The sequence below is a fragment of the Ixodes scapularis genome, unplaced genomic scaffold, assembly GCF_016920785.2.
Source record: "Ixodes scapularis isolate PalLabHiFi unplaced genomic scaffold, ASM1692078v2 PGA_scaffold0__279_contigs__length_252992795, whole genome shotgun sequence".
Classification (NCBI taxonomy): Eukaryota; Metazoa; Arthropoda; class Arachnida; order Ixodida; family Ixodidae; genus Ixodes; species Ixodes scapularis.
The window spans coordinates 146,842,157-146,868,096 of NW_024609835.1; positions in this window are offsets into that span (position 1 = coordinate 146,842,157).

Sequence of the window (25,940 nt, forward strand, 5' to 3'; positions counted from 1 at the left end):
TAATTACATGAAGAGTTAAAACAATGCAGGGTTTCCACAACACTGTAGCTAATTTTTATGAAGGATTATGTACTATAATTATACTAAATTGTCATGTACAATGTAAGTTCAGTTCAAATTCTTTGAACGTGACGCGTGCGCAATGCTTACTATAACATTACCGTTGTAAAGATTTTTCTTCAATTAACGATATTTTATTAAAACGACTAATATACCTTCAGAGCACCTCTGATGACGACGCTTTTGTCCTACAATTTATTTGTTACAAATGAGAAACTTCTTTTTTTTTGTATGAGATTTCCCAAACCATGCAGAGTGCATTTAGATTAAGTTACGGCTGCCAAATAACGGTTGCAACTAAACATAAGTTTCGCCATTGAGGGAAACTAAGCGAGCAAAGAAGGATTAGAAAATAGTACATACAGCCATGGCACTATACGTATAACGGACAGGAGGAATAGTAAATGAATTTAGATGAAAACCCCTGGAGACGTTTCTGCCGTTTTCGCGAAACTTCGTTACCAACCAACGAAAAAGCCTGTGACGTAAGTATATTACATGTATGTCGTTTCTGGGAGACATGAATTCCACTGGGAACGGCTTCACTAAGGTACGAGCACTCTTCCGCGATTCGGACCAAACACTGCTTGCTGGTATGAATATTTCGGCAAAGGGTTATGACTACTAACAGCCTAGTGCATTAAGTCCGAATGTCGGTCAACGCAACGCCGAAGTATGCTGGTGTGATATCAGATGGCGCCTTAAAATTTTACCGGTATAGTGCTTCCTCAATATTCGGAGCGTCACCTCCAGTGAAAAAAGGGAAAAAAGAAATATGAGAATTTCAATTTAAAAAAGCCAAAGTTGCATACACTTAATGAGCCCCCCTTCAACCGCCGTCAGATAATGTGAACGAGGTGTGCTTATACGCGAAGAGAGCAGATTGATCCCACGAGGCCATTTAATAGCGCCGAATCTATAGGAAGGTTCGGAATACAAAATTTACGTTTTAACATGTTTAAAAAAATATATATTTCCATGTTTCGCGTATACCAATTCGCCAGCGCAGTCATTTAGTCTCAAAATAGTTCCCTGGAGGAGAGGAACAAGGGGGACAAAAGACAAACACAAATATCCAAACCTAGCTGGGTGACTGGTGCGCGACCTAAAAAAAAATGTAGAGGACTAAAAAGCTAACAAAAAAACACGGTGAACTAAACAGCCCAATCAAAAGTTTTAATTCGAAAAATTCTGCCTGGTCCTGGTATCGAACCAGGTACCTTTCCATTTCCAGTGGAGTGCTCTACCAACTGAGCCCACCAGGAGTTACACGTCAGTAGAGCAAACATTGGGGTCCCTGGTTCGATTCCAGGACCAGGCGGATTTTTTAGGAGCGCAACAGACACCTAGCTGTGTTTGAGATTTCTTTTTGTCCTTTGTCCCCGTTGTTCCCCTTCTTCAGGGAGTATTTTCGTCATTCTTGTCCAGCCCGCTTGCACATTCGTATTTAATTGCAATATAATCATAACATTAATATGGAAGCCGTTCGTCATTGTTGGCGTTAGACTGGTGGCAGCTGATAAAGCCCGTTAGCTCTACTGGCGTCTAAGCCTGGTTAGCTCAGTTGGTAGATCGCTCCACACGAGATGGAAAGGTCCCTGGATCGATACCAGTATTAGGCGGACTTTTTCAGTTGCGCACCAGTCACTTAGCTGTGTTAGAATTGTGTGTCGTTTGTCTCCCTTGTCTGGGTATTATTTCCGTCATTCTTGTCCAGCTCGTTTGCATCTTTGCATTAAATTGCGTTATAATTTAGTCTCAATTTCTGCCCATGAACGTCCTTCTTCCGGACTTGGTCTTTTTACGAAGCTGAAGAGAACGAGAAATGCCCTTTCTAGACTGCCGTATTCGAGGTCGGGCGCATGAATTAATCTTTTTTATGTAGCTATACCATTCGTTTTGTTTTGTCTGGGTTCCATCCTTTCATTTCTTAGGGAACTTGCTTAATCTCGGAAGTTTTAACACATGTTTCACAACATTTACCCTCCTTCTCTAGCAGAGATGCAGACCTGCAACTTTATTCAAGCTTCCTGCTGGCGCTCAACTAATAAAAGCGTAAAAAGGGAAGAGCGAGAACAATCTTTGTCTTGAGACTCATTTTAAATTTTACCGGATTCGATTTACAAGAAACCTTCGTTTCCCATACCGTAATTCTAGGGACTTCGCCTTGAAATGTTTACTCTCAGCCTTGGGAAATACGCTACCTGAAATGCACAACCTAAATGACATTGACGTAAATAGGAGGCCTTTATTGACGAATATAATATGTTTCGCGACTTTGTTACAAACCGAAAGCAGGAGTGAATATTTTTAAAGGCAAAAAACCGATGTCAGCTCGGCCCAGATAGAGTCGTTTAATATAAAAGTAATTAAAATGTTTAGGACCACCGTTTGGGATGTTAATTGTTGCGTGTCTTGGATTGCTACTTCCCAGGCGAACTGCCTTCTGGGCTCTTGTAGCCACCAGCACGTGGAAAAAAATCCAAGCATAAAAACGAAGCAAAATAAAAGAAAAAAAACAAAAAAAACACCGGCGTTGAGGGAGACGTCAGCCGAAGTTAGCAGAAATGAACCGACAGATTTCCCCTCGTTCGCATCATTATGAAGAGGACGTACAGCTCTCTCTTACGTCGCCTCAGGAAACGAGCGCGGCTCCTTTGGCGAGTTCGTTAGGTATATCCAGAACGTACCTTTGCGAAGAGAGATGGCTCGGAATGCGAACGCGAACATCAAACGTCTGATTCGGATGACAGTTTTCTTTTTGGCTTAGCTAGCACGAGAAGGAGGTATTCGGCGAACGGATCCTTCACTTATAATTAAGGTTCTGTGCTTTCGGTCTTTACTTATTTATTTATTTTTCGAAATAATTTTTTTAGATTATTTTGTTCCTACAGAGACCATGTTTTTTTTTTGTAAATTGTTTAAGTTATTACTAATTTACACACACAAAAAAACACCGAACCTGTGGTTAACAAAAAAAAAATAAACACCGGAAACAGGGAACCCTTCTTATAATATTCACCCTGAGGGAATTTTGAGATCGGAGCAAAATTGAGGCCTCTTGGAAAGCCTTCTTCTGTCTTTTCGATCCCCACTGCACGCGCTCACGGAAAAACAAAAATAGCTGATACCACAATACCATCGTTGCACTGTCAATGATAAGAACTCGTGCATGGAGAGGCTCAATTAGGCTCCACGGAACAAAGAAAAAAAAAAGAAAGAGAAAGAAACATAAGCGTTTTGGACCAAAATGGAACAAAACAAACGCGTTATGGTGAATTCCGCTCGCAGATCTCGAGCGCTCCAAAAGCGCTCCATTTGGAGCGCGCATATTCCGCTCGCAGATCTGGCTCAAGTTGGTCATCTTCCGCTCGTAGATCTCTGGCAGCGCCCGCTCCACGGAGCGCCCCAAACTCCGCCGAACTTGCCCTGTGGGATTTCACAGATCTCTCCGGAAATTGACAGAGCGGCCCACGTGATTTCCGTCTAAATCGGCGGTGCGCATGCGCGGCGATGTAGGAGAGATCGGCGGGCCGGTCGGGCCACGGTCGGGTCGTGGAATTGGATCTGTTCGGGTGCGTCGGTTGTTTACTCTGGACTGTGACGGCTCGAACGCTTCTACCTCGCGTAGATCAGGGATAAAAAGCCGGGAATGTGGAGCGTGGCAAATCGTAAGCGCTGACATCTGTGATCACCGAGGAAGAACGAAAAAAAGAACGACAGAAAAGCCGGAGGCAGACGCAAGGTTAGGCCTATTCATTCTGCAGCCAGTGATTGTTTACCTTTTTACACTGCATTCCATCGGCGTTTTCCCGTGAAATAAAACAAGAAGTAGTTAGGCAACGACCGTGCAAGTGATGGTTTGTTACCTCTGTGTTTATTAAAGTCGTACTAGCAATCTGAACTCCACCGCTGGCAATCGCTGTCCGTGCCCCGCCGCTTCGAGGCGGCCGAAAGGTATGTGACGGTGCCGAACGCGGACGTCTTCGCTATTTGTGACATGGGCGCCGTGGTACGTATAATTCCGCCCGGCCTGTGTCGCGTGTTGCTTCTGCAGCTAAGCAGTGACAGTCGTCACTGGTCGTCGGAAAGATCAGCCGGCTGAGGCGTTGGTGGGCTGGTCAAGTTCGAGCAGCGGCCATTTGAACGGCGGAAGGAGAAGGGGTGGGGATGGGTGTTGGGGAGGTCGCTCCAAAAATGAGAGTTTATCTTCCCCTCGTCGATACGGAGCGGGTCCCACGGAGCGGAATTTTGCCTCCCTCGCAGATTTTGGAAAGCGCTCCAGATCTACGAGTGGAATTCACCATTAGATAGAAACAGTTGTCTATTTGGTTAGGAACGCTTTTGTTCGCGCACTCCATGGTGTGTGAACGCGACGTCGATTCCCAACGACTTTGCCGAGACGTGTCACAGTTGTCGCCGTGACTGTACTTTGGCTTAACGGAGGACTGCTCAGGTTTCGTTTCGCGGTACGTGAATGCACGCCTCTCGGCACGAACTCGTGGCATGGACAGCGCCATCACGGCATTTTTTGTAGTATATTTGTTTCCCCAGAAAGCGTGTGCAATGGGCACTGGGTACTACAAAATCCCTAAGCATAATGCGGTTTGTTAAAGCTGTGGGGTATCTCTGTAGTAACGCCTCCGTTGCGCACGCAGCGGACCCAGGTTTGATTCCCGCCGGCGTTAGGCGATCATTTTCAAGGATCTGAAAACATTGACGACGGACACCCTACGCACCACTAGGCCAACTACAACGGTAACAACGGACGTCATTTCTAGTGGCGGGAAGAGCCCATAACAGCTATCGCTGTAAAACGAAGCACTGCACCTGTAGTACTTATTAAAGTTATCTGGACATTTTCAATGAACGAGATGAATGGACCTACCTTTAGAGCACATATAAAGCAGATCATTGCGATGAATCATATGTACCAGGATTCGCGTGAACAGTGAGAAAAAAACTACGTTCATACACGACAATCTAACAAGCATAAGAGTATTGACAGCTCCACATCTAAAAAAAGAGCGCAGACTGAAAATTCACCAAACAAGTACCTTGTGGTCATCGTTCATCGGTAGGAATTCATTATACAATGTGAAGGTCACGTGACTTCGTGACATCATGGGACATGTCACGTAAGATTATGTCGACGGCACTGTGAGTCAGGTGGCACTGATGGTTCGCCTGATACCAAGATGTCACGTGAGACTGTGACGTCCAATGGCATCACGGTGTCACATGACACCATAACGCCACGTGACGATACATTGTCCCGTAAAACTGTGACGTCTTTGTAATTTACAAAACCTTCGCAATGTGCCCTTGCGCGGCCCCTTCACTGTGCCTGCAAAAAAAAAAAGCGCGAAGAGCCCATATAAATGCTCTGCATTTAGAACGCCTTTGGGAAATGCCAGAGAGACCGCCAATTTTTCTTGGTTTACCAAATACCCAGCAGACAAAATATAGAACCTCAGCAGCAGAACTGACCTCTGTATGTTGAAATTGTGCTCTTGGTAATTTGCTTTAGCTAAAACATCTTTTTTCGTTTTTGCTATGACCACCTAAGTAATGACTGAGATTCTTTCCACTTTGATAAACTCTGGATCAGCCTACCTATGACAGCGACCTTTAAGTCATGACACCCCTGTTGAAACAAATGAATTAGTCGTGAAACGTACAGTCGTATCAAACCAGGTTTATTCCGAGCTCGCCCTTCTTTCGTACATAAAAAGAGCGGGTTTGGATAAAATAGAAATAGAACTGGACAGTATCTGACATGCATCTAGCCTATATATTATTCCATGACGCACGTATTATAATCTGAGAAATAAAATGTTCAATTTTTGCGCTCGGCGGTTTATCTATAGTTGCGGAAAACACAAGAGTGTCATGATAATGCAATTAATACAATGGTGTAAGCGAGCTGGACAAGAATACCGATAATAATCCCTGGAATAGGGGAACAAAATGAACAAAGAGGAGATAAGAATCTTTAGATATCTTTTGGATATTTGTGTTGGATTATTAGCGTAACAAGAGTATGTTTTTTTTTTTAATATTCTCTGCTATCTTAAGACCCATTGAGGGTGTCGCGAGTATGTAGCTTCGCACTGGGAATAGCAGGCAACACACTGTCATACTGTCAGTGTGATACCCTCGCCCAGTCAGCTCGTAAAGCGACTATATAAATATTTATGCAACCAACAAATTATGCTGATAGATTTATAAATAATATACAGCGATAATCCAGCCGAACATTTAAAAAGCGTGCTCTGCATTTTGTTAACAAATATCTCACAAACGAGACCACAATACTATTTACACATCTCATTGTCACATGTCTCTGTGATGACTATAAATCCACCGCTATTCTAAGGGAAATTTCTTCAGAAAACAACCCGGCCCAGTCGCACCGCAGATAATATAAGTTAAAAAATCTTGCAATATATGTAATCATACTTTTACTTGTTATTTTATCTGAATAAACTATGATAAGGAGAGCTTACGTGTGCTTGTTGCTTCTTAAATTTGTCGAAGCATGAAGAAAAAAAAAGCATAATAAAATAAAATAATTATGAAAGTCGAAAACCTATTTTTCTGCTGTGCATTGTTTTGTTTTCAAAATTCCAGTTTCTCAAGTAGTGAGTGACCGCATTGAGCGCACATTTTCTATATATGTCTCCAGTCACCCGAAGAAACGCAACGTGGCGCATTCACACTCCGATGCCAATCTGCAGATTTATGCGAGAAAAACGCGAAAGAAGATTTCGCAAAGCGAAACGCTTTACATGGGGCCAGGACACGAAAAAAAATGGGTAGATTATTCTTTAAATGGCATGCGCATAGGCGACTTAGTATATTCTCCAAGTGTCGGGAATATTAGAGCTATAGTAACGGCAATGATCAATTTATTAATGTTCAGCGTTTTCACCTGGCAACCAATCAACACTTCAAATTTTAGATACACCATGAAGCGCATAAATCATGGGATCATGATGCCTAGCTGAACGCTCTCTCACTTTAGGCTGTCCCATGCTAGCCCTCTTTCGGCTCGCCACGAGACGATCGAACCAAATACTTTACTAGGGAGAATACAGGGCACTCCGCTCATTTGCATTAGACGGAGCGATTGCCGCGCCAATTTCTCCCCTGGTGGCTTGGGATAATTTGGGTGTGGCCATCTCCCTATTTTTCCTCCGCTCCTCTCCCATTTTCCCCTCCCTCCAGAACACGTGATCGATATGCGTCACCGACGATGCCAAACGCGGGTGGGCGATCACGCGGGCGCCGGGCTAGGCACGGCGCGACGACTATCAGCGGCCACCATTGCGCGACCTGTCACCGCATATTGATGCCGGCGTCCTTCTCTGCGGATGACACGCTACAGTGTCCTGTTGTAGTGCACCAAGTATGACGCGTTCGCCGCTGTAAACAGTCAGTGAAGATGGGAGGAAGGACAGTGTGCTCCGTTCTCCACTGCAAGAACCGAACCTCGCAGGACAAAAACCTGTCATTCTTTCGATTCCCTCCAGATTAAATCACGTAAGTAAACAACTTCGTCGTCGCGTTTCTCATGCTAACCTACCTTATATAAAAAATTCTGTGTAAAAGATATATATGATCCGTCTTTGTTAAATGCTGAGCTGTATATATTTGTACAAAGTGTTATGATCTATGTAAACAGAGATCTTTGTTTGTTGAATGCAAAGCTGTACATATTTGTTCAATGTGCAATAAATATTGTTTGAACAAAAAATTGGCGAATGACATTTATGAGTGGAATCTGAGTTCGCACCTTCAATTATCATTGTAGAAATGCTAAAATAAATCAATCCAACTTTGTTCAAGGTCAGCATGGTCTATTAGGAATAATGTTGACTATCCACGAAGTAATAAAAAGTTATTCTCAACTTTCTCAACATCTTTTGTGTTGCCTTGGACTGCTGCAAAGCACCATCTATACGAAATTTGAAAATAGCGAGAAATGAATCACTTGGTTAAATCGTCTAATATCGAATACACAGAACCCCACTCCTGACATCAGAATTTTGCGCCAGCCAGACATTACCGAAACCAGCACTTTGGAAAATTCCTGACATACCAAGCTAGCAAAAATAGTGTCGTTTACTCAAGGTGCCTTCTCGGGCCCTTTAGCGATAATCATAGTAGCAAATAATTTGCGGTGCAGTATATAACAATACATAGCTGTGCCTGCTAAACGCGCGTCTCGTGTCGACATAGTTCCTTAATATTAGTTGCTCCGTGCTGCTTTGAAGTGCGATTACGACTGACCACTCTTATTATTACAGCTTTCAAAACCGCCTGTACAAATTTCGATACTCGCTGATCGAGCTACATGCGTGCAATTTATGTAACAGACTGTAGACATAGAGCTCATCCTACGTATACGCGCCCTTTGAATGAGTCACCAATAAAGTGTCCGCAGGTTTTTAAATTTAACAGACGACCTACGCCGCCGCGACCGAATAGCGTGCACACACTGAAAGAAGTTCGGCCGATAGTAAAATATCCCGCACCGAGAGACGGCGCTGCTCACCATCCGATCCTAAAGGGGAAACCGCAATGTTATGACACATCCACCCATTCAAAGTGCACGAAACCTGTCGTCGTCCCCGAGGCCATTGTATTTGCGGGGAGTGACCTGTATTCCCCCTCGTAAAAGATTTGATCGGACCCTCAAACTACGTACCTACTCCAACCTTCTAGCTTCCTCGCCCTTTGACCTTCCACCTGGCATGCGCGTGCGAGATCGTTGTCGCGGAAAACGGCAAGGTCGTTCGTAACGATCTCGTTAACTTCGTTGTAGCTGGTCGCAAGTGAGTCAAATTCAAAGTGACCGGCTTCCAATGTATCTCGATAATAATCGCTTTAATCTCTGCTGCGATCAGTGGCGAAGACTCCGCCGAAGCGAGCGGTGCCATACGCGTCATCGTTTCGAACGCGTACTCGAAACTCGGAAGGTAAACGAGGAAGTTGAAGCGCGAGACAGGGAGAGGCAAGTATGTGAGTGCGTGCGAAGTGACGCCTCGCGTTGGACGAGTAACGTCACCGTCCAACCTAACATGGCGACCTTCCCTAGTGGGGTGGTTCCGACGGTCCCCCGAATAAATATTTTGTCAAAATTTTCACGTCATTTACAAAACAAGTTTGGGAACAATTTGGCGACATACACTCGGTTCTAGCAGTATAGTTATCTCATACTTTCTTTTGGCATGTCCTACCCCCTTTAAGGCCCCGCACTGAGCTTCTAAATCACACATTGACATTAGTTCAGATGAAATAAAAAATACATGACTCGGCGAACGGCTGTTTATGCGCGGAATTAAAACTTTGGATTCGGCTAGATGGTTCATTGTGATGTAGAGGACACAGACGAAGAAGAGACATATACAGAATGGACGGTTTATACTGCTGGTGTTTAAATGTAATGCGCTTCATAAGCGAGGACAATGACCTTTCGATCAAACATTTAACGACAGCTTGAAAGAAATATATATATTAAATTATTATGATTCCATAATGTCAGGTCTCAATGCCTCTAAGACAAAAATTAGAGCAGTATGGATAGCTGTCTAGCATATAATAATAACCCTTGATTTTAAAGGCTTCTGTTCTATACTGCGGACATCAAGATAAATCTAGCGGCTTGCCTGCTAAAGCTTTATGATGTTATTTACCTATAGTTTGCCACAGGGAAAGTTCGATGGCCTGCAGCCAAAGGCACTTAATAAATCTCGAATGGTGTTGTTCCTCGACGTTTTAATGCAAGCAAGATTGACCTCGGCCTACGCATATATACCTGTGAAGGATCGACAGGACCCGCTGCAGTAGACACATTTTCATGTCTGATCAAAGATTACTACGAAGATGTTGCCGCCTGATTTAAATATGGAGGTTGCCTTGTCGGCTCTGAATTACTTCATATCCTAACTTAATGTTTGCTACTAGAATGCAAAATTTTTTTTCCGACAATATTGCTAGTTACTCTACCTAATTTTATATATAATCACAAATCGCAATTCTTAGAATTTGAATATCTTCAACAAAGAATTGGCGTTGAGAGTTTCCTTTTAATTAGCCTCGCACACACGTTAATGGTTTTGTTGAAAGTAACTGCTTTAAATTAACCATTAATGCACACATGCACGTAGTACTTCCACAGGAATGAGTTGAGCTAGTTGGTTATGATACATTATGGGTGAAACCAGCTGATTAAACCCATAACGTAGTACTTCATTCGAGCTAGCTAAACTGCGATGTTGTAGATCTAAAGAGGGTTACAATATTGTAACTTAAAATATCCTATTAAATTAAAAATAAAAATAAAAATTCAATAATGCGAAATTGTACCTACAAGCTAAGGCAGAAGATATCAACCATCTAGCGTCGGTGACGGAAAAATGATTGTCCCTAAGAACTGCGTTTTCGCTGCTCTCATACACGTTGAGGAATGTTCTGGACCAGAACATAAGATGGCAGCCTAGAATGGGCTGGGAATTTCGGAAAACTCATTGATCAATAAAATAAAAGATTCAGACCGAGCGGCGTTCGAACCCTGTGACCCCCGCGTTGCAGCCCCGTGCACTGCCAACTAGCCACGCAAGTGGAAGCATCCTGACACATATGCTAATATAAATTCAGCCGCTCAAGCAACGATTGAAATGTTGATAGTTTTATTTTCTGCATTCTGAGTTTAGATTAAAGCAATGCGACCAATATCATAGCCTAAATTATGCCCCTTTGAGGCGCTTGAAAAACGCAGAGACGTCGCCGAATTCAACATTTATAAAACATTTTCTTTCTGGTTCTGTTCGTTTGTATTTTCAGCAAGAGAGGTAAAGGCGGTGTGTTGAACATTTAAACAGTCGAGAAGAGCATTACGGCCGACAAAAGGGTATCAGAAAGCCTCCCTCTGATACCTGGCTGAAAGTAAAAGTAAAGCATAATGAGGGATTACGAAACGAAACTCCGCAAGAATCCACCAAGTTCCCGGAAACACTGCTAAAGGCATGATGTTTGCGCCCCACAAACTTGATAAATGACTGGGAAATACTTGTCCCTCATAAATGTGTTCGACTATTATGTGTTGCCTTATCTAGCCTCCCGTAGTTCACTTCCTTCCGTCCCTTCGCTTCCATAACGATCTGTATTCCTTGTATATATATTGGTGCTTATCATATCAAAATGTAGGAGCCTTTCCGAAAGCACATTGTTTTATGTATTCCTTTTTTAAAGCAGACCTTACTAGTATTTCTGCAGATTATCATAATACAAAGGTGAAGCTTATCATGATCCAGGTATATGTGCCACGGTATTTTTAACCGAGTATACATGACATCTTTCCGGATATGTAATGGGCACACAGGCTAACCCTAGAGATTATAACAGCACGCAAAATTGTGCAACTATGGTCGAGATGTGTCTGCGCCCCTTCACTATTGCTGTCTGATAGGGCGTGTTGCTTTTTACATTGGATAATGTAACCGCGAGCATGTGACTTTATAGACACTTAAACCCTATAATTTGTATGCTTTCTTTCACCGACTTGTTTTGTTGCGACATATGAAGCGCCAATAAAGTTTAGGTGTATGTCTGAATGTTGTGTTAACAACATTGTTGTTAATAAAGTTTAGTTGTATGCCAGCGTCTTTGTTGTCTGCCGGTCTTTTTTACTGTGTCTGTGTCGTTTCGCTGTTTGTGCTCTTAAGAATGAACCAACTAGCCTAATTGGCAAAGCGATATAATGGGTGCTTGTAGAAACAAACAAGCCACATTTTCCACAATCCAATTTTTCATGAGTACAATTTCAATTATGGCAGGGTGTATGCTATGAGTTATATACCTACTACGAAACTTCTTATGAAAAATCTTCACATAGCTATCCCACATATGGTTTTCCTGTGGCAGCTCAAGGAAAGAGTTGTTTATACTGATACAGACGAAACACCGTAGTACTTCTTGAATTCCGAAACATTCATTAGGTAAGTCATCATTCATCTTAATTTCCACGAAATATATGTTTTAATAATGTTTCTACTACTCCTAAATTTAGTGTGTTCATTCTAAATACGAAAGATTTAATGTTCTTGTTTGTTCCTGTGTTTCCTTTTGCACAGAGAAAGGTAACGCAATATACGACGAGCACAATACTGCGAGGCAAAATAAATAGAGGCTCACGTGTGCGCATTTCTAATAAACTGTTTCTAGTTTTTTTAAGTAATTGAAACAAGTATAAAAGAAAAAAAGAAATAAAATTTGTCCTGGACACAATAGCTAGTCACTAATATGTTTTCTCTTTAATTTTTACTTAAAGGAGATGTTTTCTACGCAATTTTAAGACAGAATTTTTCTAAATGTATAATTGATGTAAGCTCTCACGGTGTGATGACTTCTCTTATAACGCCTCTCTAGAACCATGACCGTAATTTTATGCTGTCGGCTCTGCCAAGTTGGCAATGCATTTATGTCTCCAAAGTGATAACTTGCACCCACAATTAGCCGAATACTGTTGATGCATGTTATTTTAACTTCGGTTTTACGATTATCTTCACATTGCGCGCTTTTTACACTTACAATTGACATGCCAAATTTTGTGTGGAACGTCCAGCGACATAGAAGAAAGGCAGCATACAAAAAGTAAATGTCGGAAAAGAAAAAAAAAATGAGGACGAAAATTTTAAACACCGGTGAATTGACTTCGGTTTAAATATGAGGAGCAAATGAAAAAAAGGTTAAAAGTAGTCAAACGATTGAAATGGCTACAATTGTCCGAATATTCTCGCGGATCCCAATGCAAAACCACTTTTATCATAGGCTAGTCAAGTAACGTGACGTAGCAATGGGCGAGGTAAATGTTGGGCAATGAAGTTAATTTTCTTTGACTTCAAGTATCTACATATTCTGTTAATCCGGAACGCAGAGTGGCAAAACGAGGAGGAGGACCCAGCAGCCACCTTGTTTTTGTCTCACCCTTCCACGTTCACGCCCTCCCCCCCCGCCCCGCATAATCCACATACCCAGACATTATAATTTTATTCCCCTAACACAACCTTTATTTAAATATATGTGACGTGCATTTGAGTCAATAACCTCTGCATAAGTCTTTCTATAGCATTTGGTTACGAAACCATTTCTTTATTATACAGGGTGCTTCACAAGAATGACTCAATTTTGATACAGATACTTAAAGTGAAGTCATTACAATGGTGAAGTGTAACGCGAAAATGAACGAACTATAGTCCACTCGATCATCAGTGACTGAATTTGAGATTGATTGCGAGAGTAATCATGTCACCACATTTGATATGTCATATTTGTTTTGTAGGCCATGATTAAGAGGAAAAAAAAAACACCAATGCAATACACATAAAGGCTAGGAAATTCCTCAGGAAGCAAGGCAATTTATAGAATGCGACTCGTTTTAGAGATATGGGCACTCATGTTGGTGTCCTTTTCCAAAATGCATAGCAAGTGAATCAGGCAATGGGAAGAAGTGAGTGAGTGAGCTGAGCTTCCGGTTTTTTATAAGGCAAAGACTATGCGCGAATTTGTTGAATGCGTTAAACGTTGCACCCGTTACTCAAATAGCCGAAGGGGATTCGCGGCTCTTTTTTGCGCCAATAACTCTGCCGATATAAAGCGTCTTCACGTCTCTTACGTTGGTGCTTTTCCATCCAGCCTGAAGCGCGAAAAGTATGATTTACAATCGAAAGCAAAAAACGACGAAAAAACAACAAAACACTCAGTGCGAACAAAATTAAAATGGCAAGTAGGAGGGACACGCTTTCATTGATATCGTTCCCTATTGTGGGCGAAAGAGACCATTTTCAGGTTAAAAAGTCTAACTTGATGCATTTGCAATTCGATACCACCAAGTTCTTGCGAATTTCGCGGTAGAGGGGAACTCATCTTACTCATTAGGCATGAACAATGCAAACCCATTCCCGCAATGCTGGTGGTAATTCGACCATGCTGAATTCTTGACGATGGCGTCCTTGAATGGGAACAAAGTATCCGCGCTCCGAGATTCCAGGCATTGGCGTGGTTGAATGAACCTCAAAGATATTCGGTGCAGGATAAGGCGCGAACTGAAGTCCCATTGTGGTCTGAGGATGTATGACCGCATCTTTAGGCGGGGGAGCAAGGAGGAGTTTTAGTATAAGAGGGCTGCCAACCATTTTCATGAGTAGCGTATAGAGTTGCTAAGAAGGTGCTTTACTGAAAAGGAAATGTAGATTGGTTTTGCGCAATATAATATTGCGTCCTTTGCACTGCGGCGAAAAGGGAGGCAATATCTCAAGCCTCCGCATCATCTAGGAATTTGAGACTCCCCTGCGCCTCAGCAAAAAGGCTCAGCGAAAAGAAAAAGTCGAGTTTGAAAAAGCCGAGTATACGGCAGATTGTCCGGTTAAAGAAGAGTCGTTAAGGGGCCACTGGCAGTATATTTAGGCTCGCCAGGGATTTTATTTGTACAATATATATGAGAGCCTATCTACACCAATCACATTTTGCCACTTTAAATTCATTTTCTTTCTGCATGAAAACCGCCAATCGAGACCTGGCCGGTCTGAGTCGCGCTCACTCTCTTCTCCGTGCTCACGTGCACCGCTGTAAAATTTAGACGCACACTCCGAATATAATCAAAATCGTGGGTCATCGAAGGCACACTCAATATTAAAAATGAAAATAATATAAAATATGATACTTATTTTTTGTGGCTTCTAAAGAACTAAAAATACGTTGATTAAAAAACACATTCTCCGTAATTCTCAATTTGACGTCGCATCACCGGAGTCGCGGGATGGACGGCTGAACGAAGTGGCCTAAAGATGGCGGCGGACGTCGGGCGCGAGACCTCTTCTTGAGAACCGTTATTCGCGCTACTGGCGAATTTTTCTAGCTTGAAAGAGTAATCGTTTACCGGTCAAACCAAATAGGATTTATTAAGTACGACACGCCCGACCACCGAGCTGAGTCGCACGAAGACGTCGCCTAATTGCTGTCCCTCTTCCTGTCTGAAGACATCGCTCGTCTTACGAACACGAACTGATGAAAGCTTGAAAAATGCGCAAACGTCAAGCACTTCGTGCTGAACTTTGACATGTCTTGTGCGGAGTGCGACGCGCGAATTTTTAGTCTGCATCGCAGGGCGGGAAGGACAAAAAAAGAAGAAAAAAAAAAGACCGCTTTCGGGTGAAGCCCTGTGACTTCCAAGCAGCTATGCTTTCTTCTACATTTTTTTCCCTTCTCTTCAGTCCAGTTTTCATTTCGGTTTCGATCAGTAGCCTGTTTTTCACTTTATTGAAACTATATGTGACGCTGTACCAAATTATTGAGTGTGTGGTATTCTGACACCATAAGAAATCGCCGGACCGGAAACATAAAAAAGGGGGGGGGGGGGGTGTCAGTGCTCCTTTAACAACTTGTAATAAAATGTCCCTTAGGTCCTAAAATATGGTTTCAATTTCCCTGAACCCAATTCGCTTGTACCCCAGAGGTTTTCACGCCTTCACATTGTTTCTTAATATTATTATATATTATTAAGTTACACTGTTGTCATCATCGGTGAATATGACGAACGTATACGATAGTCTTCATCTTCTGGCTCTCTACTTTGATATATGAAAATTTTTCTCGGAGCTTCGATCCTTCGTTTAAAATAATAGTTAAATATACTGCACTAGGAAATCAAGAGATTGTATCAAAATGCCTCGAGAACCGCAGTATATATATTTTGCCTACTTTTTGATCCCCTCACTAGATTGATTATTTCCCTCATCTTTGGGTTTCCTTGAAATTTATCATATGTATTACGGGTATGATAATTCTTTCGTCAGTTTTATTTTCACAGTAAAGTTATAACAGAGCTTTCGACATTCTCATCTCACGCATCACGCGGTTTAGCTCTGCATTAATTCTATCACCTGTTCTTTTTGCTGATATAATCTATATATTTTCTTTTATATCAATGCGTTTTCTGGATTTCTTCGTCTTAATTATACTGCTTCCAGCATTGCTCTTACATACAGATCATTTTGTTAACCGAAATCTTGCACATAGTGATGTTATTACAAATGGACAAACACTCCCAATAGCACTTTCTTTTCGTTTTGTCAATCGCAGAGTTAACAAGAATTCAAATATCGATTCACTTCTCTCTACAATGTTCTATCAGGTTTCTAGAGTAGGCAAACGCTTGTTTTTAATTTTAGATGAGTTCGACTTCAAATATTTAGTCACGGTTGACTGAACAAACTCTATTTTAATTTGCTCCTGACCCGCCTTCTAGTCTCGAGTCGCTATTCGCGACTCCAAGTAACTATAGGTGGCGCCACTCATTTTCCAAGATGGCGGGTTTAGTGAGGGTCAGAGATGCGTGCCGCTGTTGAGCCTGTCTAGTGTGCTGGCTTCACTGAGCGACATAAATTATTTCTGGTAATACGAGGAAGCTAATGTTTTATGAGCACAGGTCACATCTTGAACCTGAAAACAAGAACGGTGTTTAGCGTATTATTTATGGAAAGATGCGCGTTTTAATTCTGGAGCGAAATGGAAACCTACCTCTATTTTGGATGTAATTTCTCGACATAGGTCTTTAATTTCGAATTCTTTTATGACTCAAGATTTGTCTCACATCGTAATTATTTACTTAGAGAACTTGTTCGTGGAAACTTCATTTTGTGACATACTGTTCGATCCAAGCTGATGTTTGTAGTTGCTGAAAAAATCAGTGCTGATATCTGTGAGCTCTCACCGCCTTTTCTCGCTCAGATAATTTTCATGGGAAATAATGACAATTATCCCAGCACAAGAATAAGAGAATAATTCCAATTTTTACGAAATGTCCTCGAAACGCATAAACTAATAAACACTGCTCTCACTGCAACAACCCAAAGACCGAATCCGAGTCAGGCAGCTGAAGTGTGTGTGTGCTTTTATAGCACCGCGTGACCGCGTAGGACTTCATATTACATCCAGCGTTTAACTGTTTGTCTATCTTGATAACTATGTCGGAGTTTTTCATATGCTAAAAAGAAACAGAATTATACCTTTCTGGAAAGACTATTATGGTTAAATAGTGTATTCTCGTGATCTTGGCGTTAATTGGAGGCATACATTGCCGCGATTTGTATTATTAATATTAATATTAAAATTCACATATTTTAATAAGTAATTCTTCAAGCTCTAATATAATATGTTGCTTATGATCTAATTTTAAACGCGCGAATCACTGGTTCCAATTGCTGCATTTTAATTACCAATAAAATAAAAATAGTCAAAAATCAATGAAAACATTTTAGCTAATGCGAGAAATCCATGTAAAATTACATTAATTGTGGATAAAGTATATTGTGCTATCAAAGTCGCGACTTTTGACAATCGGCGAAACGTCCAAAGTCGCCGCCAATAACCTTCCAAACCAAATGCCCAAAAGTAAAAAAAAAAAAAGAAAAAAAGTTTTAATTATTAGTTTTTTTATAACATTTATTTACTTTTGTATTTGCTCGCCGTCGTTTTGACAATCTCAACCTTTCCAGTTCGAAGGCACGCCTAGCTGCTTGCACGTCTGCTCACTGCAGCACGTTTCGTTGGCGTTGGAAGCCGGTGAAACAGTAGTGAGTTTTAATATTGCGTATATACGAGCGAACTCCAGCCCTGTGTGTTTGCGTTAGCTTTGCGTGTTCCACACTGCGCGTGCGCGGAGCCCGAAATTGCGGTCTTCGATGGCGCATGGCGATGAGGCGCACGCACAACGTGGGGTACGCAACTCTAACGCAAACGCACACCGCTTGCGTTTGCTTCTATGCGCAATACTAAAATTCTCCAGTAAGGTACAATCCCATACCGGCTGCAGCATTACGTTGGGACAGTGAAGAGTGTTGTTTGCATTCGGAACCGACATTTCGCGAGCCATGATCGCGAGCAGTTCCGCCATGCCCGCTGAGCAGGAGAATCGGGGGACCCTCACTAGAGCGCTTCCCGTTTCCGCCGCGGGAGGGCGAGCGTCGAGCTGGAGACGCGAATAGTTTTTCGCGGTAGATTCAGGCAGACCCGACCACATCGAGCTTCTATGAACGCTGTCTGACCAACGACTGGCGAATCAATTCCGCCTGGGGCTCTTTGAATAATGCCTGGCGCGTGCCTGCTATATGCTTCAGCCCCGCATCTGAGGTCACGCTAAGAGGCAACGGGGGTAACTTTACTTATGACGCCAACAACAATCCATCAGTATCACTTTCGGACCGTTCCATTGCGTCGAGAACAGAACCTTTTTTGATCAAACCTGGAGTTGCGACGTCGCATGCCTGAAATAAAGGCTACAATTTACCTCAATTCCGGCTCGCTCTGGAGGACGCAAAGTTTTCTCGGCGGGAATGGTATAAAAAAAGAAGAACATTTGCGTGTGTGTACCTCAAAAACCGGCTAGCGGCGAGTCGTTTATCAAAACTTGTAAATGCCATTGTTAGTTTTTTAGTTTTTTTTTCTAGTTGCAGCCGCCTTTGCTTCGAGGTAGATTTTTAAGTATGATTTCTAGTTAGTGTGATGTTATTTCTGAATAGGTTTGTAATTCCCCTATAAGTGCATTATTCGAGCGCAGATTTAGAGCGACGCGCGCCAGTCAGGCGTCGCGAGGGCGACGCGTGTTTCTTTTTTGGGCATGCGTCATTAAAACTCAAATCTTAATTTTCCTAAAATATGCTGGATATAAAATATCTTAAATCCTTCGCTTGAATTTTTTTTATAAGGTATCACGCTTGAACATTGCATCAACGCCTTTCAGACTACGTGCACTCTTCGCGATTTCGCTTTATTATTATCCCACCTCTTCAACAAGAGAAGTTGGCAGAACGGAACTCGGTGACGTTTTTTTTAGATTAAGCAAGATGATGGCGAAACATTTCAGCTATGTAGATATCAATACCTCTTTAGTTGGGCGTTTTTACAATAACCTATTCCCGAGGCCAGCAAGGGCAAGTTGAGAATTAGATTAATGATAGAGCTTGCATGTCGTAGTATTGCACACTCTAAACGATTTACGAGTTTGCTCAGGTCAAACAAAATAGAGGCATTTCACAAATCATCATAACTTTCAGACTTTACCAATTGTCTGACAGCCAACAGAGCGTTTGGTGTCCTTACTTACGTGATGAGCATAATCTAGGCCTCCGCAGAAGGCGAAAACAGACTTTAGTAAAAAAAGAAAAAAGAAGCCTTTCATTTTGGCTAGAACAAAAGTAAATTTAAAATGAACAGATGGACGCGGATTGTTGCACCTTATACGGTGGAGAGTGTAGCTTTACGTGTCCTTGAAGTGGCCTGTTTGAACAGCCCTTGTTAAGCTCTATTAACTGCCTAGTCATCGCCGTGCCAACCGGTTGAAAAGCCGCCAGTCAAACAACACAGTTTTCCTCCTCTCTTCCTCTGATTTTCTCCGACTTCGGGGCTCGTCATACACGACCTGCCAATGGCGTGCATGTTGCCTCTAAATGTGTTCTGCCGCGCACTCGTATCCTTCCGTTTCCTGTTCTTAAAAAAAGGGCAAGCTATCTGTTTAGTGTTAGTGCGCAAGGATTATAATTCTATAAGTTTTTTCCCTTTAAAGAGCCCTACTCTTTTTTATTGCGGACACTTCTGTAGCCTTTACCATTTGCATGTGGTCTGATCAGTTACTGGTGCTGTATGGTGGTGCTAGCAGAAAGCTTGTTATATCCGAGGGACCTCTCAAAACTTTCATCAATGTTCGCATACACATATTTCAAATACTTCTGGCAAATTCAATAGCGTGAGCGGTCATATATGGCATAGGGTATAGCCTCAGTATTGCTGTTGAGTTTGTTTTTACCTCTGAATTTGTTTATATAGAACAATTCGAGTGAATGACGTCACGCAACTACGGTGGCGCTGCTATCGGTACTAGGCATGCGCAAAAGCTTTACCCCTCCTGAATTTTGGTTCTGCGCACGCGCAGTGACCACACCTGGTGGGGGCAAAGCGGGCTTGTTTGTAAGCACTGTGTTGGTGTTTAATCGCCATCATGTCAAACAACAATGGTACAAGGAGACAAACCCAATCCGCGCCAATTGGTTGAGTGCAGCGACTCAGTCGTGGTCTAGGAAGTTTAGGCTCATGACATCGTCACATAGTCTCCCATGAATGGCACTCATTCCATTATATATATAGATAATAAAAGTATACACCTTTCCAAAAAACACTCGACCCCAGGGGCCACAAACCGTTTTCGAGCCCAGTCACTGAGTTTGAGGCTAGACTCTCACCGGCGTCCCTCCTAACCCTAACCGAGTGGACTGTGATTTAAATAGGCGCAGCCTGCGTAGGCGCAGTTTCAAACGCTGCTGGCTGCTAAATTCTCGTTTTTTCGCGCAATATTTTGTGTTTCATTGTACATGTATTTTCCCGAGGGCCATTGAGAAAGCATTGTGCCACACTAAAAAAAAAAAAAAATAAATAAACTGTTTTTGTTGGGTACGCGCGAGACAGAACGACTGCGACTGGAATGTATAGTTCTAGTTATTTGTTTTTTTCTTACGATCAGTTTTGACGACGCCGCGGAATTCGCCGCATGTGAAGCGACAAAGCGCTTTGCTGTCAGAAATAAATTGCAACAGAAGACGGCCGGAAGGCATGCATTTTTCACGCTCACAAATAACGTGTTTACCGATGGACAGGACACGGACATACAATTGAGGAAGTGGTAACATTCGAACAATATATCGTACGTACCACATGATGCAGCGTTATCCAAAAAGAATTTATCTGAGAAAGATCTCAAATAACACAGTCACAGTCAACGACAGTCACATCTTGACGATCGGACGGAATCCGAGATGACTTCGTTTCGGGCAGGTTTCGGGGAGAGCTTCCTTTTTTTCACAACCGCACCAAGGCAAAGAAACAAACGCGACTGACCCGTTTCTCACCCCAACCCGGGCAACTATTTTTGGAGACGACTGAGAATTCTACGCGGATTATCTCTGGGAGGGGGGAGAACAATGTTCGCAAAATCGCGTCGAGGGTCGTTCGACGTCCTTCACCTGCTTCGTTTGCCGTGAATGTCGAGCAGAAAAGCTTGAATGACAGGCACTTACCAGCCTTATTTCTCACAATGGAAGATAACACAAGAAGGGTAGGCAGCACGCATAAAAAAATGAAGTGGAAACTTTCAAGAGTGCGAGAAAACGTCGAATGCAAAACGGCTCAAATGCATGTAGAGAACCGCGCTGAGCGGGTCTTCACAGTCCCAGAGAGTGGCACAAAACTTCTAGCTGATAGAGGACGCGAGAGTCGCACCAGCCGCATCAGCATCAGCAACATGGCGGCGGCCTAGAAGCGTTTTTTGGAAAGGTGTATAGCTTATGCTGTTTTGTGCATCTACCGCTTGTTTCTGTGAATTATTTTATTCGCTTGGGATGTGGCAAAATTAGCCCACTTCCTCAATTCCAATGTGCTTATAGTCTCGTAACTTACACTGATTTAAGGGTTTTCATGACGCTCAGACAGCTTTTAATGAACGCTATATGTTCATTTGCCCTAATTATAAATATCATTTGAAAATATTACGTAATTGTTTTGCTGACTGGTGTGTTTCCTGCACTACTTTCGTCCGCCGTGGCTCCAAGTTCGTTCCCCAAAAAAGCAACCTTTTTCTGAAACGCCCTATTTGTAAGGACTTTTGAAAGTTTTCACAAAAATATCCGGTATGTGTTGATCACAATTTTTTACGCTGTAGAACAAACCTGAAATATCGGTGCCACAACGTAGAAAACTGACGCGTTCACCCAATGTGCATTTAGTTCTCAGATTTTTCCTTGTGAAACTTCAAGGCGTTTTTTTTTTCCTGTGAACAATCAAATAACAGATATATCAAAGCCTACGGCTGTCTTGGTATCGAACGACTGAGTTGGAGATGAATGTAGCTTGTTGCGCCTTCTCGCGATTAAAGCAGTGAGCAAACAACTGAGTCCGTCGTCTCCTCACTGCACCTATCGGGAGATGGCACCACAAGTTACATTCATCGCAACTAGATGGTCTGCAAACACGTCCGGCGTTGTGTTTGGCAAGTGTGTTGGTCTAATTATTCGCAGAAAGAGAAGAATCCCTTGATTTATCATTAAAAAAAAATCTACCAGCTAAACTAACATCCGCTGAAAGTATTAGTTTTTTTATGTGCGGAACCGTTTTTTGTTTCTATTTACCTACTTATTTTAAGATACTGTCAGCGCTCTGGAGAGACTCATTACTGGGAGGGTATAAGTGGCAAATATACGCGCAACAATGTAATACATATTTGACATTAAACACATATTAAGAGGAGTACAAGTTTGTGATTCCATTTGATGAACAGCTGAGTAGTGGAATGTTCAAAGGATCAAACCGTCTGTATATTCACAGTTTCATTTGGCAGTATGTTCTAGGCCTCAATCGTTCTTACAAAAACTGATGGCTTGAAGCTGTCTATTCGTCTATTGCAGGTTACTTGCTGCGCGAATATATGTATTCTGGCGCAAATTAAGCTTGTCGTTAATAAAATAAAGTAATATTAAGCGTGTGATTTGACGCCTTGTTCCTCAGTGGTTTAAAATTTCTCGAACGGAGCATTTCTATTAGAGAGGCCAATCTGCTGTAGCTGGAGTGAATAAAGCGACCAGTCTCTCTTTCCACTTTTTCCGATTTTTCAATGTCTTTTTTTTCGTACTAGGTTCCCACGTAACTCTACTATAACCTCAGATGCGTCTTATGTGTGCTTTACATGTCAGAGTTTAAACTTCCAAGGTTGCGTTCTTTAGTGTGTTAGGAAGCGCAATTTTATATATATGCCCTTGGGCAGATGGTGCCAATGTGTTTGCTCCACGTCATTTTTTTTTGTGAAGGCAAATTTGATATACTTTAAGTCTTCTACTCGGTCCTATTATGAGTCACCAATTTTATACTGGAATGTAATATAGCTCCAATTTCTAGTTTTGCCGGCATATGCATACTTTATGCGTTTTAATATTTTAATGTTTAGCATCCTTCCTCTTTGTAGTTAAGGTACACATTTAGTGATGCTTGTTGTTCCGGAGTGCTTACAGTTGAATATCTAATTAAATCGTACGCGAAAATTCTAATTTCAACTTATGATGGGGGGCTATCTACTATGCCATTTACGTATATTGAAAAATAGCGGTCCTGAAACAGAACCTTGTGGAACTCATGAATAAACCTGAAAAAAAAAATGGAAATGTGGCCAATACAACTTACACGCTTTTTCTTCGATTATTTACATTTAATATTCGTATAATGTGGTCAAAAGTATTTTAACGCTACCACTCATTTTCATGTACGGCACCTTAAGAAACATTTTTGTGAAATGTATGCAGATGACACCGACTTGTTTTTTATTTACTGCAATTTATATATAATCAGTGGTTTGAACCAGTGAAGTCATTGTAGATAAACACGGGGGGACCGATACTAATGCTGCCTGTGGTAGAGTAACTCATTGGTTTGAAGGGTGGAAAAGTATGTGGTTTTTATTTGATGTGTTCTATATTTTTCATGCAACACACAAATTTGTTCATAATTATAAATTGTTAATTTATTTTCATATTTAAAAATAGCAATCACTTGTGCACACTGCCAATCAGAAGGGATATGCGAAGACTGCAATGATTTTACAAATATTAAGCAATGCGTATAAACTTAAACCCACCCAAGGTGCTTACTGCGTAAGACAGCCATAGGCACCTAGCATCCTCGATAACATTCCTTTTTTAGTTATTATTATTTTTGTCATATGGAAGACCATTTACCTAATTGGCCTGACCCTGGGATGTTATACAGGTTGTTTTATACCACAGTTTTTTTATTGTCAACTTTCTGGTTGTCGGGGTGTACCTCATGCGTAAACACTGACTGAAAAGAAAAGTTAAAACTGCCTGCTATTACAGTGTTATTTTTAAAAACTCTTCCACATAAAGTCATTTTTTTTTCTCTTTCGAAATTTAACTGTCTCCAAAACGTTTCAAGGTCGCTTGAAAACAAATTAAAAAAAATGTCGCTAAAAATAAATTTGTTTTCCTGCAAATTGCTGGTCTTAAGTTGTGAATATTTTTTCCCGCGTCAAAATTAAGACCATACGTTTTTGCGGCTTTTCAGATTGCGTTTGAGCAGTATTATGTTGCTTGTAATCCTGAAAGTATTACTCCTATATTTTTTTAATATGTTAACGGCGTGCCTATCAATGCGGTAATACACCGTTTCATTGGAGCTATTTCATGCACTCTCAACATCACCACCGATGCGTAGCAATTCAAATTTATTGAGCAAAATAGCTAAGTGATCCATTATTTTCGCAGCTTGTTTCACAGCAATGAAAAAACTGGTCACCCAACATGGATTCAGCTGCAAACGCCTAGACCGTTTAAAACGCGAGTTGCCTAACAGATTTTTTTTTACTGTCTGGCGTACGAGCAATATCTTAAGAAACACTGTAGAGAACATGACGTTCGTGGCCATGGGATTGACTCTGCTTCCCGAGATGAATTTACATGATTGTAATGTTTATACGCTTAGAACTAAAAGTCAAACTTAAGAGCCGAAATGTTTTTCGCGGTACACCCACCTCGTACTTTTGTTGACTTGTTTATTCCGCTTGCGAAGTTTGTTCCCATTCCATCCCAAATGCTGACGGTAGTTTAGCTACTTCGCTAAAGCGCGTTTTCCCCGCTTTTTATGTTGACTAGCGACGGCAGTGCCCCTTGTTAATGTAGATTATTTCTGGATAACTTATTCGCTGGTAAATTTTAAGAAAGATACAGACCTTTATTTACAAGCGGATTATTTTATTGGGCTCAGAACGCGCCACCATATTAGTTTTGAGGAACGAAACAATGGAACGCAAGAAAAGTACGTGGATTGCCTGAGCAAAACGGATTATAGTCAAATGCTACGTACGCTCATTGTTCTAAGAATTGCGCAGAAGCTACAGGTGATGCAAAGCCGTAATTTCAATACCACAGGTCTCAGTATGAGGAAAGCTAAGTTAAGATTAAAAGTAACACGCTGCTTCTGAGATTAAAAAAAAAATTCTTACCTTTTAAATTTCGATAATTAGTTAAGTGTTGAGTTGCCCTTTAAGAAAATAAGGCTATTTTGTTACTTTTAGCATCCTTTGCGCGTGTCTCAAGGAAATGTATTGAAAACAGATGGTCGTTTTGTGGTCAAATATACAGAAAGCAAGGACGCTTGTTATTGTGAGACCTTGTAATAAAAAGAACCCTCTCTTTGCCTAACGGGCTACACACAGTGTGAGCATTCAGACCTTCCTCTGAGTAGGGCACTATCTCGAGGATAGAAATGTCATATTATACAAAGCTTGTGGGAGGCGAGGTGGAACGCGACGGAGCGGGGGGCACGTGGCAAGCGGTCGCCCCGAGGAGTACGAGCTGGAGCCAGAATGAGCGTCGTGCGTGAGGCTGGGGCCCGGCAGGAACGATGGAGCCGGTCTGGCCCATGGCGATCCCAGGAGCAGTCCACTAGTGAGGTTCTTACCAAGACTGTCGGGAACGCAAGCCCTGGCCATACCGGCCTAGGCTATGAAGATCATGTAGTGGTTCCGTAGCGACACTCGGGCTATGATAGCCCGAAATAGCTATCCTGCGTACCGCTTTCGTGGGATGGAACCTTCCGCAGGCCTGGCCACGGACTCCCACTGCGAGCTCTGAACGACCGGCGACAACCAAGGTCAGGGGGCCAGGAATGGCAGCTCTCGAGGACGGTCAACCGAAAATCACAGTTAACCCATTCGCTGTCTTCTCGGTATGTTGTGTCACTCCTTGGCACCCAACGAAGCACAG